Below are 16,728 nucleotides of genomic sequence, written 5' to 3'. Positions count from 1 at the left end.
CAATAGACTTTCATAAGCAACAGCATTTTGTTTGAGTCTAACAAGAATACAGTTGTAGGATTCTCCAAGGTATGCCCCTAGTTGCTGCACCCTGTGTGATGCTCCCTCTGAACACTAGGGACGTCTGTCTCTGTATAACCAACATGCTGCTTGGGGGATTTATTTATTTTTCCCAAGAAAGCATGTAAATCATTGCCTCCTCCTATTTAAGTTAGATACTAACAGCTTCCTTAGAATTCTGGGCATATTGAAATACTAGCTGTGAAAGCAGCAGTGAAAGAAGCTGTGCATCATTAATCCTTCCTGTGACAGAACCATCAAAAAGCAAGCCTTGAAGGTTCACTTACGAGGATGGTGTTTCCTCCACCCCTTACCAAGTATGTGCGTGGGTACGGGGTGTCCTTCCTGGCAAGCCTGTAAGTTGTCAGAGCTGTGATGGCTGCTATTTTTGTGGTAAACTGATTATTAGCCTTCACTGAATATTCACAGTTCTATTAGCCAAGACCCCTGCTGTTTCTCAGGGAGTAAAAACTGGATAGGCTTCCAACTTTCTGTGCTTACTCTGTGCCTTAACAATGGCCCCAGGACAACTATTTTCAACAGAATCTGGAATGAGAGATCAATTATGTTCTCCTGCTTATATTTGCCAGTTGTATTTGCCAGCTTTTTGCAAATCATTTTTAAAGCGGTCCGTCCTCAATTTTTAAATCATCAGCGCTGTGGATCTGTAATATAATGGACCTCATTCCAGGTGAAACTGAACGGTTTGCAATCCTTCTGACCTTGACTAGTGTGTGATAAATGTCAACATACAGCATCGGATGACGTGGTTTTTAAGCTGTCACATCTTCTTCAGCATCTGTAATGGAAATTTAGAGTGTTGTATTTAGATGGGCTAAGGTTGGTAATGTCATTTTCTTCCTCTTCTCTTTCCTGTGGAAAATTCTCTGAAGGGTTTCTAAATTACCTTGCTCAGAGTGGCACACAAGGCCTTCTATAGCCCCTAGGACTTGTTTTCCCCATCTGCTCTGCAGGACATGCCCCTTCCTAAGCCAGGATCATCTTACTCCAATATCCTAGAATGCCCAGGCAATAAGCATTATGTTACTATATTGCTTACTGGTTTGACTCCTTTGGGATGTTTCATGAGATTTAGTCTTGCTGTACATTGGATATTCCCAGCTACACTGATAAATCAGGGTCAACGTGACCCCTGTATATGAATAATCCCAAATGTTCAGCAAACTATTTGACTTGCTGAAAGCATGAGATGACCATTTGACTCAGGGGGTGAGGGATTTGGAGAAGGAATAGTGTAGAGAAGGTGTGGAGAAGGAAATTCTCTATGTATGCCCTTCCCTTTCTTTGGTAGGAGGGAAATTTACAAAGAACAGATGGAGAATACATAGAATACATGGTTCCTGCATCCCTGAAGGCTGCTGTGATGGGAACTTCCTAAGTTCTCAAGGAAGCTGGGCACTTGGGCTCCTGACTTCCTCGTCAGCACCAGGGTAACAATTTTCTTCTTTCTCCTGCCTTTTCTTTTCACCTCTGTCTTTCCTGAATTTTTCCTCTGTGATATTTCTTACCCTGACACAGTGATTACATTGAAGGGAGAGGTTGCTAGTTGACTTTAGTTCTCCTTGGGATATAGTATGAGCTTATCTTTGGCTTGGGGATTTCATTCTGGATAGAATTGGCCCATGGCAGTCCATGGCCACCATGAAATGTGTCAACTGTACTTACCTTTTTTCCACCACTTAAATGCCTGAAATCATCCCATTTTATTTTGTTTTCTCTCTCTAGATTCCCTGCTTCATTTAAAATTTACTCACTTCATTCATTCCGTACCTATTTCTTAACCCTTACTATATGCAGGAACTGTTCTGATCTTCGGTGGTAAGATGGTGAACTAGACATAGCACTATTCTCATGCAGTTTACTGTCCAATATGGTAGCTGCTAGCCATATGTAGGTATTTCAGTGAAAATTTGTTGACATAAAATTGAATTCTCAGTCCTTTGAGCCACATTTCATTTGCTCAGTGGCCACATGTTGCTTGTGTCTGCTGTATAAGATGACACAGCCACAGAATATTCTTATCATCACAGAAAAGTCTTTTGGGCAGTACTGGTAGACTGTAGTGGAAAACAAACAAACAAACAAAATCCTGTTTATCTTTTTGCCTTTTATTGAGCACATATTATGTGTCAGGTACTAAGCTAAGTGTTATGCACACATTTTATCTTGTCAGTACCCTGATGAGGTGGGGATTGATATTCCCATTATATAGAAGACAACCATGAGGCATAAAACATGTAAGGACTGTCTGAAACAATATGTTGTATCAGCTTTTAATATTCATTGAATAAATGGATTTAGTTATATATCATAACTGAGGCAATGAATGAACTTCATATTCAGAGCTAGATTAAAGGGTGTCTAGAATACAGATCTATAAGTGGATTTAACATCTCTAGAATAACCCCAAAATTTGATATCAGTTTATTCCAGCTCCACATATGACTCCAAACATAATAGGCAATTAGGATCCACTCCTATGGAAGAAGACCCTACCTTCAAAAGAAACAAAATAAAACCAAACAAAAATTCTTACAGGTACAGGCCCTGTCCCCATTAAATAAATATTGAATAAGAACTTAAAGAATATGGCTTTGAAGGGGTATCAAATTATTAATCTGCTCAGACCATGTATCTTGGTCTTGGGGAAAATGGCTTTTTTTGAAGTCTAATGACCACAAAATTTTACAATATGATATGTATTTAACTGCTGTACTCTTATAGACACTCCAGGATACAGAATGAGACAAAATCTCAAGGAAACTTTGACAACCAGGAGAGAGGGGAAATTCACACAAATAAATATAACACAATTTAGAATTTGGAACATGCAACAGTGGTAGAATATATAAATGTGCCATATCAAAAGTTACATAAGGAAACACTTTTTATAAATGTAGATGCATTGAAGAAGAAGAGACATAGCTACCAACTTGGGAGGGGAGGAAGGAGGGTGGGTAGGGATTTGCTGAAGGCTTTATAAAAGTGATGGGATTTGAGATGACCTCTAAGACTGCAAAGAATTGGAAGAAAGCATATCCCAGGCAGAGAATCAGCAGGAGTGAGAACAGAGATTGGGAAGTGCAGGCCTGTCCTCAAAATGGCAGAGTCTGCTATTGCCACAGCATGGTCATAGGAGGGAAGCACTGATGGATCAGGCTGAGGACAGGTTGCTGAGGACCTTGAATTAGTTATGCTGAGGATGTGGGGCTCATCAAAGGATGATGAGTGTGTCCATGATACAGAGAAATCGAAATGAAGAACCCTCGTCTGAAAACCTTTGTCAAGAAGCAAAAAAATAAACATTTATGTATTTATTTGTTGAGACAATAACTGTTTTAGCTTTCTCATTTGAATAGTTAAAGATTGATTATGCCTCGTTTTGATGAAAACAAAACAAACAAAAACATTTTGGAGTTAACAAGAGTGCTTTTCAGCTTTAGCATTATTTAGTTTGTTAATAGTTCATACCCTGTGAATAATGCAGGAGCCGCATCCTGTCTTCCTTCCTTGCCACTCAAAGTGCAAATTAGGAAGTTCATCTCCTTAAGGTTTGAGCTTGATAACTGACAGGTACAGATTCCCAGGGGCAGCAGTTAACTTGCTATAAACTGATATAGGAATGAATCGATGCTTCTAACGGAAAGTTAATATGGTAGGTGAATTAAATTCCCTTTGCTCCAGAGAAAGGATGTTACTTAGCTATTTACTACCCCCCAGGATCTGTGCTTTAGAAATGTCTGGTGCAGAGCCTGTCACCTCTGCTTCCAGACCAGCCACCTAACACTGAGCATTGGCTCAGACTGTACTAATAAACTGCATACATGGCTGACAGAATGAGATTTGACTTACACGCACCCCACCAGGGCTCACTCCCAACCTGGACAGAGGTGTGAGTTCCATCATTAAGTTTTAAAAGTACGAGAATTACCTCTTAGAAAGTCCTTCTGTGGCCTCAAGCGTCTTGCATCTCACTCTAGGCTATGGGCACATAAGCCTCTTTTTCCTTGTTTTTTTTTTTTTTAATTTTTTTTTAACATTTTATTTTATTTTTTGAGAGATGGAGAGAGACCAAGCATGAGCAGGGGAGGAGCAGAGAGAGAGGGAGACACAGAATCCAAAGCAGGCTCCAGGCTCTGAGCTGTTCAGCACGGAGCCCAGTGTGGGGCTTGAACCCACGGATGCAAGATCATGACCTGAGCCGAGGTCAAACGCTCAACTGACTGAACCATCCAAGTGCCCTATGCCTCTTTCTTTATCCTACTGTTTTTCCAATTCCTGTAAGTAAAGGATGGCTGGAAGAGTGACACATGTTAAAAGAGAAATAGAGCTGAGCATCTAAATAAAGTGTTTGAGAGTTAATCTGTGAGCATGGGACATAAAATGGCAAACCAAGAAATAGAAATCCAAAGGCCAAACATATTCATTTCCTTATGCACTATGTCTGGCTCGAAACGTTCTCATCTTCCTAATATACTCTCCTTCTGAAGAACTGTTTCTCCTCCTTTTCAGGAGGCATATTCTAATGGAGGCAACCAGTGGTAGGGTCCAACTCCTTAACCACAATTGGTGATTCTGGATGGAGTCTTGATCCAACCCTGACCAATACACGTCCTTCTTTGAGGTGTTTCAAGCTATATATAAGAAGGCAAGAGGAATAGTTCCTTTCTAGTATTGCAACTTTGAAAAGGAAGCCATGGGCTCAGATGGTGGCCATATTTCTACCATGTAGAGGAGAAAGTTGGATGGGAAGAAGGAAGCCACTGTGTAGAGAGAAATGTGGATGAAGAATGGAAAGACCAAGTTCTGGAGGCATGCTAATGCCTATGTCATTGCTGCTGACAAACTACATCTCTGTACCTGTCATGAGTATATGAAATAGCCCAGTAACCAACCAATTAGTTTTTATTTCTTCCTAACTTATTAAGATGCCTATTACTTGCAAACAAAATATTCTTTATTAATACAAAAAAATGGCTGTACATGACTGATTCCCGTGTTTTATCTTTTTTTTTATACCCAACATGGGGCTCAAACTCTCAACCCCAAGATCAAGAGTCGCATACTCTACCAACTGAGCCAGCCAGGAACCCCATCCCTTTTATGTTAAATCAAATCCCTACATATCTGAGACATTAACTAGGCTCTGTATTGAAGTTTTCTTGTTTTTTAGGCACATTCTACTGATGATGACTTTCTGTCTCTTTAATGTTTAGAGGTCTTTAACGCTTCAGCAAAACTTGTGAACCTGTTAAATTTCCAAATCTGTAAAATTTCTGTGTTGCCATGCTAGATAAGGTATGATTTTCTTACTTGCTTCCTCATATCCACAGACAAATTTTTAAGAATGTTGCCTGAGAGTACAATAAATTCATAAGCCTGGAATCTAATAACTGAACAAACCACATTGTGGGATTAAAAAAAAAAAAAAAAAGGATTCTTAAATGCTTCATTGGTTACTTTTCATCAGTCCCCATGTCTTACTCTCTTTTATTAATTATATTATAGCTGATTCACAATAAGTTATTAATTTTTTGTATTTGAAATCAACTCAAGGGATAGTATTTATTTTTTCCAAGTAAAGCAGATATCTAATTCATTTTTACAAGGTTTTGATTGTGTCTGAGTTCTTTATTAAATCACCTCTCTTTTTTTGCGTTTGTTCTTAGCAGTTGCCAGGCAACTCCTATGATAGTTGGCAAAAATATTCTGAGAGGATTTTTTTTTAGACTAAAATTAGTAGAGGCATAGACCCCTTGTAACGATGGATATTACAGTTGTTCAGATGTAAAATTAGCCAAAAAGAATGAGGATTATTACTTAATGGTATATACTAAATGGGACTTTCTGTCCAATTGTAACCCGGGTTTCCTACCTACGGTTTGCCTAAATTGCAAAGAATATCTTAATTTCTGGTTTTAGAAGAAAGTGAGGTTTATAAAAAAAAAAATCACAGTGATTCTTTTATTGAGTTTAAAAAGGTGAATGATGATAAATGAATTTGCCCAAGCATTTTCTCTCTGATTCAGACTGCTGCCCCCTGGCAGAATGGCTCAGGGAAAAGCAATTTTTTTTTTTTTTTAATTTCACATTTCCTATTGAGAATGAATTGGAAAGACCAAGGTGGGGATTCAGTTTACTCTGGTTTCTTCTAGAGACAGCTCCATGTAAGATCTATTCTGATAATTCATATGCTATTGAACCCTTCTAAACAAATTTTGTAGAAGAATGCTGGAAATATTAATGAAAAGGCCAAATGAGATAAGATATGTGGAATTGCTTTTGACACTATGCTCCAGGTTTAGACTTCTGTTGTATTGGTGCTGGTAACAGTGGTAGTTGTTAAAGTTAAAAGGAAGCCAGCATGAGACCTTCCTGGGAATAACTTCTACCTCCTGTATCTCATTCCAGAGATGATTGCTAGGCTTGGACAATGGGGTGGGTTTGGGGGGGAGGAGTTGAATTAATGGATATTTTCATTCTGAAGCCAGATGCATTTAAGAAAATAATGCTGTTCTGTTAATGTCAATCCTCTGTCTCTGCTCTAATTCCATTTCTTCTTCCTTCATTTTGAGCTATGCTCAATCTCTCATTTTTCTAAATATTGAATTTCTCTGTTAGTATTTTCCTTGAGTTCTTATAACTGCCCAAATCTGTTCCATCTTAAAAGCCAAAAAGTATGAATAACCAATTGTGTCTTAATTATTTGCCCCTTGACAGGTATGTCCCTATAGCTCACCTTCTTTTGGTAACTGAATTTCTTGCTATGTGGTGAGTCTCCATTTACTTCTCAAACAATTGTTACTTGGTTCTCCTCCCCACTGAAAGGGTTTCTCTAACAACTAAAGCTGCTGATTCAGTTGATTTGGTTTCTCTACAGGATTTGAAAATATTGGCAGTTTTCAAATTTCCTTTTTTAGTTTTCAATTTCATCATTTGATCCTGCCTTCCCTCCAATTCCTTTGAATCATTTTTAAGGGTTCTTTCTTTCTTTCTTTCTTTCTCTCTCTCTCTCTCTCTCTCTCTCTCTCTCTCTCTTTCCTTCCTTCCTTCCTTCCTTCCTTCCTTCCTTCCTTCTCCTGTTTCAAGTTTTTATTTAAATTTTATCTAGTTAACATGTGGGGTAACAATGGTTTCAGGAATAGAATTTGGTAATTCATCACTTACATATAATACCCAGTGCTTATCACAACAAATGCTCAAGGGCACTTTCTAATCTTGCTATTGTTTAAATATCAGCCTTAGTCATGAGTCTGATCTATGTCCCTTTACAACACCTTGCTCTCTATGTTCTCCTTGAGTGATTTAGTCACTCCTGTGGTTTCTATACAACCAGTTCTCTCTTAACCCCAAAAGTGTGTGTGTGTGTGTGTGTGTGTGTGTGTGTGTGTGTGTGTGTGTGAGAGAGAGAGAGAGAGAGAGAGAGAGAGAGAGAGAATTCACACACACCCCCACCCCATCTCTTCCTTATGTAGTTACAGAGCTATTCAATCTCCTTTGAACTTCTCAGGGCATATGACCTAAAAATACCGAAAATTTAACATGCTTTAGATGAATTCATTCCCCCAGTACGTTTTCACATTGTTCTTGGTCCACTTTTCACTGAACAGCATGGTGTTCACATAATTTCCCAAGCCAAAATTCTGACCTTATTCCTGATTCCTTTCTCATATTCTATCCCTAAAACAATTGTCTATCAAACTAGAGTATCTGTTTCATAAATATTTTTCAAATCTGTTTTCTCCTCTTGAACCATATTGTCTCTACCATAACATGTTTATCATCTCTTTCCTGATCACTTAATCACACGTTCCCCCAAAGGCCATCTCTATTATATTATGACCCTTCTTCCTTATATTTGTGTGAGTAAGTAACATTAAGGGAAAAACTGAGCATTTTTCATTTTTCATAGTAGCATGTGGATGATTTTAAGAAATCATATTATATAAAAACAAATAAACATAGCTGGGAGTTAGAGAAGGCATAAGGTTTTCCTAGTTAAATATCAACAAATGAATGCATTTGAGTAGGAATACTAAAAAACATTCTTTTCAGGGAGATGGAGTGAGGTAATATTTCTACATCCATCTGGATCTTATGAACTTTTTATGGTTCGTATATTCACCAAATCCAAGGAATTTAAAAAATCCTACTAAAGCAGGGCCTGACTTTTAAATGTGATCATCTAAGTGTTCTAGTTTACAGAAGTGGAACGAACTTCCATCTGTCGCCTTCTTGAATGGTTCTGCATTTCTTTCTCCTGCCAGAATTAATTGTGAATGATGGTTGAGATTCTCGGTACCTGGCCTGGACGGCAAAAGCTGCAGCATTCAGCCCTATCTTCTTCCTGACACAGAATACTTTAGTAGTTACAGGGGCATTTGGCGTTAGGGAATTGTGAAAATATTCTGGTTCATTTAAAACATTTGAGAGACTGCATCCTGCTAGTAATTGGTGTAACCTCTGCTCATCCAGGATTTTTAGCTTGTCGATGAACCGTGATCTGGTCGTGATTCCTGTATTAGCAGCATGCATCTGTATGCACACGGACCGTTACTGTCCTGTCAAGGGGATTTAAATGGGATTTAAAAACAGAGGCAGGTCAATACCAGGAAAATGGTCAGGCCAGTATACCAGAGGTAATGGCATGCTTAACGTTGCTTCTCAGTGTATTAAAAGAGGAAGAAGAAAAGGGTTTGTTCTTGATTAAGTCAAAGGTTTATTCATTATCAACTCTGAAACTCTTTGGGAACATTGTTAGTGCACCATTGGGGGCTGAAAACAATAGATTGTGAAATAAATAGAAGACAAAAAGAGGTAGAGACAGTGAAATCATATTATAGTAAAAAACTGCTGGTTACCAGAGGGAAGGTGGGGGGGGGATGGGTGAAATAGGTGATGGGGATTAAGGAGGGCACATGTGATAAGCACAGGGTGTTGTATGGAAGTGTTGAATCACTGTATTGTTCACCTGAAAAGAGTATTACACTGCATATTAAGTAACTTGAATTTGAATAAAAACTTAAAAACAAAGCAAATTTGGCAGTAAAAAGAAAGGCAGAGAGAAAAGAAAGTAGCTTGAAAGAAACAGGATTGGAGAGTGATTATAGATTAAAAACAAAGATATGTTCTTGCACAAAAATATGGGAATACATATTGCAAACAAGATAATAAACTTTTCGTTATTAAAAGAGTTACTTTTTAGAATGTTTTTGCTTGGGGCACCTGGGTGGCTCAGTCGGTTAAGCACGTGACTTTATCTCAGGTCATGATCTGGCAGTTCATGAGTTTGAGCCCTATGTCAGGCTCTGTGCTGACAGCTCAGAGCCTGGAGGCTGCTTCAGATTCTATGTCTCCCTCTCTCTGTGTCTCTTCCCTGTTCTCGCTCTCTCTCTCAAAATAAATAAATGTTAAAAATTTTTTTTTAAATAAATAAAATGTTTTTCTTTTCTCTGCAATGCCTGCTTGCTGAAGCAATATCTATGTATGTGTGTAATTCCTGTATATCCACATCAGGACTCCCCCCCCCCCCACCCGACCTCACCCGCAGCCGTACACTGAGAACTACAGTGTGAGATGCTACATTGTATATAGCATCTCAGTCCTGCTGTATCTCAAGTAGTAAGAAGTATTTTAAGGATCTTATATCCTCAGGAGAGGATACATATGCCTTGAACATTTCAGGTAGATTGTCATTTCCCAAAGTCAGGACTAACATCCCTAATTTGTTTGCACTGTCTTCACTATCTGAGCACAGTGACGTACATGTACTACTTGGGAATTTAAACAACGATGAAGGAGGGAAGAATGTGTCCAGTGTTCCTTTCTGGCTCTATTTCCCTGCTGTTTAGACATGGCAGTATTTTTAGCCTCCCAAATCAAGAGAACTTAGAATTCCTGAAGATTTCTCATTCAATGTTCTCCTTTAACATGTTAATGTCAGTAGTAAGATTCTTTCATTTTTTTACAAATCTTTTCATTCTTATTATGTGACACGAGCAAACTGAGACTCACTAATTTAAGTGACTAGGGCAAAACCACATCATTAATAATTAGTGAAATCAGGGTTAAGGTTTTCTTCAGATAGCAGTCACGTGCTTTTTCTACCACACTATGGCTTGACCACTGAGTGTATGCCATAGAGCCTAACTGTGATGCTGTCCAGCTGGTTCAGGTTTTTTGCTTGTTACAGTCTCCTGATGAGCATTTGGATTTCCCAAGTGGACCAGGAAGACGGCAGAACAGAAAGGAGAAAATTCCAAGCCAGGAAGAACCACTGGATGCATTGTCCAAGTGTAGTTGAGGGGAGTTGGCAGATAGAAATAATCCCTTGCAGATGAGAGTAATCTGCTGGCCCAACTTGGCTTCATCCAGGTCCCTACGACTACCTGGATGATTTCCCATGACCTAATGATAGCCAGTTCATGACCTGATGTCAGCTCTTCTACGATACCCAGCTTCCTGGGCTGCAGAGATAAATATTTTGGCCGAACCCTGACTTTTTATCCTCCTCGTGGTTTGGTTGAAGCATTACATGCTGATACTTTGTACTCTTGTTTTCCTTACCTTTGTCTGAAATACTAAGAGTAATCTCTAAATTAGATTTAAGATTGCTGCCCCAATATTTCATTCTAGTTTTGTGATTTTATTCCTGTTGCTCAGTTCTGGTATATGATACACACCAAGTATAATACTGAGAACTCTTTAGCATTTTTAGCAGATAAGTTTCTTGCCTCTTATGATGCTTTACTAATCTTCCAATATGGTTTTATTTTTATACTGTTTGTTTGTTTCCCTTGAAATCTTTATTTGGCTGACAAGAAATGCAAAGATAAAATCATAGAATCTTATAGATAAAAGAATGGTTGGCATCATCATAGACTTTGATCACAGATACCTTAAGGTTTATGACACTGTCTCAATACTTACCCTTGGGGCTCTTGACCCTCTATCTGCCCTAGAGCAGATCCACCCTTTTCTTTTTCTTACTGCTGATATTCTTTATCTAATTTACTTAAAATAAATATAAAGTGTTATGCTGCCTTATGAAAACAAAGAAAAATGTTAAAAACCACTAATTAAGTTCAATGTTCTGTTTTATAGGTTACACAGCTATTGCCCTGACTTTTTAAGCAACTTCCCAAAATCTGTGTTTTGATTTAGAATCAACTGTAAATTTCTCAGTTGGTGGGTTACTTTATAGAAATATATTTATAATATATCCATCAACCCTAAGGGCCTACATCCATGCTCACATTCCTCCTGCATGCTTTTATTAGGCTTTTGTGACAAAGAATTGACAGGCAACTGTGATAATGTACAATGAACTCTAGAGACAGCATCAGAAGACAGGCTATAGTCCTAGCTTTAAATCTTAATACATGTGTGATTTGGGTCTAGGCCTAGACACTGACTTGTGTGCTATTTAGGCTTGTGGGGAGTGTTTCTATGCTGAAATACTCTCCATAATAATGCTAGACTTGTTATCAGTAGGTATTGTATATATACCTCCTAGCCTCTAAATATGGCCCCTGCCTCTCTTTACATCTTCTTTTAATATCAGGCTGCCATGATGATTTCATTGCAATCATGCTGGTCTTTTGACTTCTCATACATGATAAAATATGTTCTGCTTCTAGCCCATTTTGTTCTCTTTGGGATATTTTTTGTATGGTTTAATCTTTTTTTCTCATGCCTCAACTTGGAGGCACTCTTTGATTATTCTGTCTAAAATAGACTCTTCCAAGGGTGTCTGGGAGGCTCAGTCAGTTAAGCATATGGCTCTTGGTTTTGGCTCAGGTAATGATCTCAAGGTTCGTGGGTTCAAGCCCTGTGTCAGTCTCTATGGAGCCTGCTTGGGTTTCTCTCTGTCCCTCTCTCTCTGCCTCTCTCCCACTCATGCATCTACTCTAAATAAATAAATAAATAAATAAATAAATAAATAAATAAACAAACAAACTTAAGAAAAATAATGGACTCTTCCAATTATTATCACATATTTTTACCCTGATTTTTTGTATGTATAGTGTTTACTATAACATGTAATCTTTGTTTATTTATTTATTCTCTGTCCCAGAATCACCATGAGAGAAGAGTCTTTTCTGTCCAGTTCAATGGTGCATATCCTGTGCCTGACAGTATGGTAGATGCTCATGCCCATTAAATATTTATTAAATAGAGAAAGGAAGGAAAGAAGGGAGGAAGGAAAGAAGGAAGGGAGGGAGGAAGGAAGGAAGGGAGGAAGGAAGGAAAGAAGGAAGGGAGGGAGGGAGGAAGGAAAGAAGGAAGGAAGGAAAGAAGGAAGGGAGGGAGGAAGGAAGGAAGGGAGGAAGGAAGGGAGGGAGTTAGGGAGGGAGGTAGGGAGGGAGGGAGGAAAAAAGGGAGGGATGGAGGGAGAGAGGGAGAAAGGAAGGGAGGAAAGAAAGAAGGAAGGAAGGGAGGAAGGAGGGGAGAGAGGAAGGAAGGGAGGAAGGAAGGAAAAAAGGAAGGGAGGGAGGAAGGAAAGAAGGGAGGGAGGAAGGAAGGAAGGGTAGGAAGGAAGGAAGGAAGGAAGGAAGGAAGGGCTCATTGAGGCTTGTATCCCATTTTTCTCTCACATGGCAATTCTCACTGCCACATGTGAAGAAATACCTCAACATCCAAGGTACTCTTTAGATAATCTGGTGAGTGGTGATATCCACTATAATTATTTTTTTAATATAGCTGGCTACACAATTCCAAAGCTTGCCTCAGTATAACTATCTATGACTGTGTTAACACTGGCTTGCATTTCTGCATTGTATTGGAAACATCATTTGTCAACTCCAGTTATGGTAAAATAGAAGGTGTGCTTCCTTACATGGAGCCAATGTCGTCAGTGACACACATGCTGCAAATCCTTTCTCCCCAGCAACAAGCTGCCCTATCTACCTCCTTTTCCTGTCATTTAGGATTTTTTCCTTCAAGCTTCACTTAGTTGGGATCTCAGCTCATAAGAGCCTGTCTCTCTCCTCGTCTTTATCTCAACAGAATAAAGCACAGTTACTTGGATCTTGAAGTTTAAACTCTGAAAAAACCATTCTCACAAGAAAAAAAAAAATTAAAAAAAAATCCTCCACTCTGGAATTTACCATTTTATTTAGTGCTTTCAGTGTGTTTAGTGTATTTATTCTTAAGGTATTTTTTAAGAGAAAGATATGGGTAATAATTTTCTTTTGGTGCATGTGGCTTGGACATTAGATGGCACCTGAGGGTTATTGGTGGATATACAACTAGGCCATTAAGCATGGGAATTTGCACAACATCCTTCCACACAGTTGGAAACCTGAATTTCTCATGTGAATAGGGCATAGCTTAACTATGACACACCCAGAACAATAGCAAATGATTGCACATCATGACAGAAAGATTTTTAAAGAAATTTATTTCCATTTAATCTTTCTGAATTCAGATGCCTTATTAACAGAAAACAGCCACATTTATACCATTTCAGATGACAATTTTTATTTATTAAAGGTTTTTATTTGAAAATAAGAACTACCAGATAACCACACACTAAAATTAATAAATATGTATTTTAATTTGGCATGTAGTCTTTCTCTTTTCTCTAGTCCCTGTCTGAGTTTTACTTTTTCTAATAAAGATGTATTTACATAAATGTTTGTAAATTCTAAGTATATGCCAAAGATTATTGGAAGAGTGATCCAAAAAAATCTAAATTACCACAGGAATGTTGCCTAAAGTTAAAAATATGTTGTAGGAACTTAAAAAGGGGCTAATTATGTGTTAAATGTAGAAAACTGTACCCAGAATATGTTTGACTTACTCAGTAAATACATATCACATTCCTATGATGCACCCAATATATTTCTAGGGGCTAACAAGTGAGACAAGTCCCTTGTTCTCATGCATTTTATTTTCAAGTAGAGACACAGATAATAATAAACAAATGAATGAAAAATTAATAAACAGACAACACAATTAGCTGGAAATCATAAGATCTGTGCAGCAAATTAAAGAGGGTAATAAAGAAAGGAGGTGAAGGAGAGTGTATGGTTGTTTACTGCACACCCATGGTTAGAGAAGGCCATCTAAGTCAAAATTAAAGCAAAGTGTGAATGATAAGGACAAGACAGTCACTGAGAAAAAAATTTTAAGTTATGCTAGGAGTAAAGTAGAAATGAGTGTAGCATGGTTGAAGAATCAAAAAGGCTTAATATGGCTGAAATGTAGGGCCCGAGTGCAAAGTGTTATAAAATGAAGATTCACCAGTGGAATGGAACAGATTATCATTATATAATGCCTCAGAATCCAGGGTTGGGAGTCTGAATTTACTTCTAAGTTTAAAGGCAGAGAATTTTAAGCAAGGCCACTACAAAATTTTATTCATATTTTGAAAACAATTCACTTTGACTACCATATAGAGAAGGCTGGAGGCAAGGGAGCAAAAAGAGGATCAGGGAGGAGACTAGTTGGGTGGGTCTTGAAGTAACTCAGACAGAGATAATGGTAACTGGGACGTACCTAAGGGTCATTGAATAGAAATTGAATAGAAAAGAGTGGATGTTTTCAGGAGTTTTGGAGTTCAAGTCAAAAGAACTTATTGGCTAATTGAATGCGAAGGAGAGGGAAAGAGAAGAACCTGGATTACTGAACTTAAAAACTCATAGGTTGTGGTCCCATTTATGAAAATAATGAAGATGATATAGCAGTAAGTTTTAACATTAAACCAAGATTTCTGTGTTGTCCATATTAAAATTAAATTTGAAATACTGACAAGATGTCCATGTGGAGACCTGGAAATAAAAAGCTATAGTTCTCAGCATTAAAATATTTAAAATCATGGGATGGAATGAAGTTATCTAAGGAGAAGGTGAAGAAGAACAAAGACAGACCTTGAAGAACCCAACATTTAAAGTTTGAGCACAGGAATACATACATCCAAAGGAGATTTAAGAATAACCAGTAAGGTAGGGGAATACCAGAGAATAGAAGTATGTCATAGAAGCCAGAAGGAAAAAAAAAAAAAGTGTTTCAACTGTTTTGCTTACTACTGAGAGATCAGATTTGTCACTTACTGACAGATTCCCTGAAAAAGTGAAGTCCAGTATTTAGGACTACAGTAGTCTTCAGTACTGTCCTCTTCAGATGTAAAGTGAATCACTATTTATCTGCTTTTCTGTCCAGGATAGACATCATAGTGCTCTTTCTCAACAAATCTCACAGCCATCCTGGCCAATCCATCAAAACTGCTATTTGAAATAACACTTTATAATTTCTGCTGCAAAGATCTTTGCATGATTTACAACTTTAATTCTATTGCGTGATTGAAAAAATGATATATGATACCTTGTTTTTAAAATCAACTCAAGTAATTTTTTTTTTTCCTTTGAGTTGTCCTCTGTGGTATGATCTTGCAAATTCTTGTTTGACTTTGCCAATATATTTAATCATCCTGGAACTTAGAGGCTTACTATGTAAATAAGATATATTTCAGATTGTATTTCAGACCCATTATCAAAATATCTGAATAGTTCTGTATAGTAGATGAATGACTTAAGGGGCTTATCTTTCCATTTTCCTACTTTTATGTTCATGGAGATTATAAAGGACCTTAATATGGATAAACTCTGGAAGCCAAAAGACAAAAGGGTAGATGCAATAATGTAACAGGAGGATCTATTTATACTGTTGGAACTGGGAGTGAAGGAAGAGCTTTTGGCTAAATGATGAATGAGAGCAAGTGGGGACACAGTGTGTGTGTGTGTGTGTGTGTGTGTGTGGAGGGGGGCAGAGAAAATGTGTTCCAAGTGGAAGGTAGAATGGTATGAAAACTCTGAAGTGAAGAAGAAGATACAGTCTTTAGGAACTGAAAGATTGCCAAAATAGTAGGAGTAGGTGAGCCACAGAGATTAGCTTCCAGGAATGGGCAAGTATCATTAATAAGAGACTCTAAACAATATTAGGAAATTTGGATTTAATCCTTGGTTCAATTGGAAGCCATAAAACTAATGGGCAAATGACATAAAAAGTTTTTTTTTTTTCTTTTTCAAGATCACTGTGATGGAGCTGTGGAGAAGAGATTGCAGAGAATAATGGATGTAGAGTAGCCTGTTGGGGAGCTATTAGTGTAGTCTGGAAAGAGATGGTGTTACCTTGGCAAGAGAAGTAGTTGAGATAGAAAGTTGAGTAAGTGCCAGGATTGTATCAGTTCTCATAATAGACCCTTCATTCCACCAGTGGCATAAATATTTTGATTTTTATTAAGAAGTTTGGTACATGTTAAAGTTACTGCATTTCAGCAGGTACTGTTCTCTGATCAATTTTCTATGACCTTCCAGGGATCAGCATCTTTGGGTCATCTTATAAATGATTAACTGCTTTCATCAAAGAAGCACTTCTAGTTGCCAGATTTGTTTACATCATGGCCCAAGCCATGCCTCCTATATCTTTGTCAGTAAATATGTAAAATGGAATAATAAAAATACATAAAATTCATAACAAACTGCTAAGAAAGGAGGGTTTGGAGACAGTGTACTCTGGGCACTGGATAACCAGATTTTTAGATCCCGTTTTTCTTTTAACTGTTCCTATTACCTAAGAATATTTACCTTATGCATTTTATGTGCACTTATTACCTTATATGCACTCTACCCACAGATGTTGTAA

General features: G+C 37.8%; 1 long non-coding RNA gene across 2 annotated transcripts in view; it reads right to left on the bottom strand.

Annotated features, from left to right (window-relative positions):
- Positions 1-777: 777 nt before the first annotated feature.
- Positions 778-16,728, bottom strand: part of LOC122233149 — a 94,920-nt gene continuing 78,969 nt past the window's right edge. For both annotated transcript variants that reach the window (XR_006210631.1, XR_006210629.1), the window contains exon 6: positions 778-859. This is a non-coding gene — a long non-coding RNA (uncharacterized LOC122233149). The remainder of the gene's footprint in view (positions 860-16,728) is intronic.

The sequence above is a fragment of the Panthera tigris genome, chromosome D4 (genome assembly GCF_018350195.1).
Source record: "Panthera tigris isolate Pti1 chromosome D4, P.tigris_Pti1_mat1.1, whole genome shotgun sequence".
Classification (NCBI taxonomy): Eukaryota; Metazoa; Chordata; class Mammalia; order Carnivora; family Felidae; genus Panthera; species Panthera tigris.
This window is presented reverse-complemented; position numbering and strand designations above follow the sequence as displayed.